A 3265-nucleotide genomic window follows, 5' to 3' on the forward strand; every position below is an offset into this window, starting at 1 on the left:
CTGTGCAGTAAAATGGCTAAAATTCACTTCTGAAATCTTAATTTACGTTAACTTATATTTAAGTTAAATACAAATTCTAAGTCTGTGTTTGTAAACAAAGGGAGTCCAGTTTCTGTTGTACTGTACACTCCGTATATAGACCAATTTATATATATATATATATATATACATATTTATATTTACTTGGGACATAAAATGTCGTCATCCAACTATGAGTTTGGTCCACTTTAGTATTTATTCACTTTGATGCAAAGTCCCCCAGATTGTATTCTTGAAACTGTAGAAATGTTGATCAATAAAAGACGATATTTCTAATTTTCTCTAAATCAAAGAACTATACGGTGTGAAAGGCACACTTCCCACGGAAATTCAATAATTGCAAGTTAATCAAAAAAAAGTCAATATTTTATGTTTTTATATCTTATATATCTTAGATGGAGGCTAATATACACGATGGAGGCTAATATACAGAATGGAGGCTAGTATACACGATGGAGGCTAATATACAGGATGGAGGCTAATATACAAGATGATGGCTAATATATAAGATGGAGGCTAATATACACGATGGAGGCTATTATACAAGATGGAGGCTAGAATACAAGATAGAGGGCAGTATACAGAATGGAGGCTAATAAACAAGATGGAGGCTAGTATTCAAGATGGAGGCTTGTATACAAGATGCAGGCTATAGTATACAATATGGAAGCTAATATACAAGATGGAGGCTAGTATACAGGATGGAAGCTAATTTACAAGATGGGAGGCTATTAAACAAGATGGAGGCTAGTATACAAGATGGAGGCTAGTATACAAGATGGAGGCTAGTATACAAGATGAAGGCTAATTTAAAAGATGGGAGGCTATTAAACAAGATAAAGGCTAATATATATAAGATGGAGGCTAATACACAAGACGGAGGCTAATTTACAAGATGGATGCTAATATACAGTATGGAGGCTACTATACAAGATGGAGGCTAGTATACAAGATGGAGACTAGTATACAAGATGAAGGCTAAAATACAAGATGGAGGCTAATATGCAAGATGGAGGTTAAAATACAAGATGGGGCTAATATACAAGATGGAGGCTAGTATGCAAGATTGAGACTTGTATACAAGATGGAGGCTATAGTATGCAATATGGAGGCTAATATACAAGATTGAGTCTATTATACAAGATGGAGGCTAGTATGCAGGATGTAGGCTAGTATACAAGATGGAGGCTAGTATAAAAGAAGGAGGCTAATTTACAAGATGGAGGCTAGTATACAAGATAAAGGTTAGTATACAAGATGGAGGCTAGTATAAAAGATGGAGGCTAATTTACAAGATGGAGGCTAGTATACAAGATAAAGGCTATTGTATACAATATGGAGGCTAATAAAAATTATGGAGGCTAATATATAAAATGGATACACTTTATTATACAAGATAGAGGCTATAATATACAAGATAGAGGCTATAATATACAAGATAGAGGCTATAATATACAAGATAGAGGCTATAATATACAAGAGATGAAGACACTCTCAGAGAGAAAGAAATTCATACATTAGATAAAAATGAAAAACAAGCAAATGGGAAAACATTTTGAAAAGATCTCGCAACCTCTCAAAGTTGCAAAGAAGTACAGTCAAGAGCATGTCAAGAGTGACTCATACGTACGGTCATACCGAAAGTATTTTAGTTAAGAATTAGCGTAGAATTTGGAAAAGATACAATCACATTATTTGTTGTACTTTTTGCGGGTTGCAGACTAGCTTAATGATCTATAAAAAAAACTTTAATTGATTCTTTCAATTTTTCAACAAAAAAAACATTTTAATTTAAAATCCACAATTTTAACCAATATTTAGAAACTCTATGAAACCTTTTTTTAATTCGTTCACTGTCTTTTTTTTAAAATTATGATAACACATTTTAAAGGTTATGAACAAACAACAAAATTTCAAATGGATATTAATTAACAGCGTTAAATTTCCTATTTCACAACAATACACTTTAACCCTTCTTCGTATCCACAATAATAAAGATGTTGTCGGTTTTTATATTTACAGATTAAAAATTGTAACTCAAGGATAACTTATCATTTTTTCTCAAACCCTGTTTTCAAGGGTACTGTTATGATTCGTGCATACTATACTTGAAATTCCCTGTAATTAGTTTCTACTTGTTGCTGTAATTAATGGTTTTCATTTCATTTCATATTTTTATTCAACTATACAAACCATGAGATATTACAAATTAGCAATCACAATATACTATGCAGTCTGGACCCGCCTAACCAGGGTTGGTTGTTTTGAGTGCTTGGCCCGAAGTTAATTAACGATACTGAATATAATTGGTTACACATATCAAGTTATGTTTTTGGATAGTTAAGGAGTTGAATGGAAGGAAGGAGATTGTCAGGTGATCTGTGGCAGGGTGAGATCAGAGGGATTTTAATGTAGAGATAAATTAAATTAATGATGGTAGTTACAGAAACAGAAATAAGCTAATAAAGTTTCTATTTTTTTATTATAAAATTTTTTCACACGATATAAAACTAGGGTTTTCGCATTTAAACCTATCATAATTCTCAAGATAAATATTCATTACTCTTTGCTAAAATATTTTTGCAGATTTAGCATCTTCAAGGTCAATTTCAATTGCATTCCACAATTTAGGAAACATTGCGGACGAAAGCTTTTTAGATTTTGTTTAAACCCGTTCTAATTTATATGATTTTGTTATATTCAGTTCAGTTAGAGACTTTTCTAATGTATCCCTACCAATCTAACTTCTAATGTATTCCTACTAATCTAACTTCTAATGTATTTCTACTAATTTAACTTCTAATGTATTCCTACTAATCTAACTTCTAATGTATTCCTACCAATCTAACTTCTAATGCATTCCTACTAATCTAACTTCTAATGTATTCCTACTAATCTAACTTCTAATGTATTCCTACCAATCTAACTTCTAATGTATTCCTACCAATCTAACTACTTTTTTGAGTATTTAAAGTAGATCAACTGACCTTTGAGCGACATAAACCTACCAATGAGATGGTAAGAATTTCAAGAATGGGTTAATTCGACTCTTTAAATCAGGGTTACTAAAGGTTACGGAGCATCAAAGTTATATTAGCTCAGTAAAAATCTAAACAATCGCAACACCAGGGAGATAAGGAGCCTAATTAAAGGTTTCAGATAGAGGAATAAAATAAACTAGATAAAAAAGTTTTATTAATAGTTCTTACTCCCCGTAACCCCCCTC

This window comes from Eurytemora carolleeae, unplaced genomic scaffold (genome assembly GCF_000591075.1).
Source record: "Eurytemora carolleeae unplaced genomic scaffold, Eaff_2.0 scaffold19, whole genome shotgun sequence".
NCBI lineage: Eukaryota > Metazoa > Arthropoda > Copepoda > Calanoida > Temoridae > Eurytemora > Eurytemora carolleeae.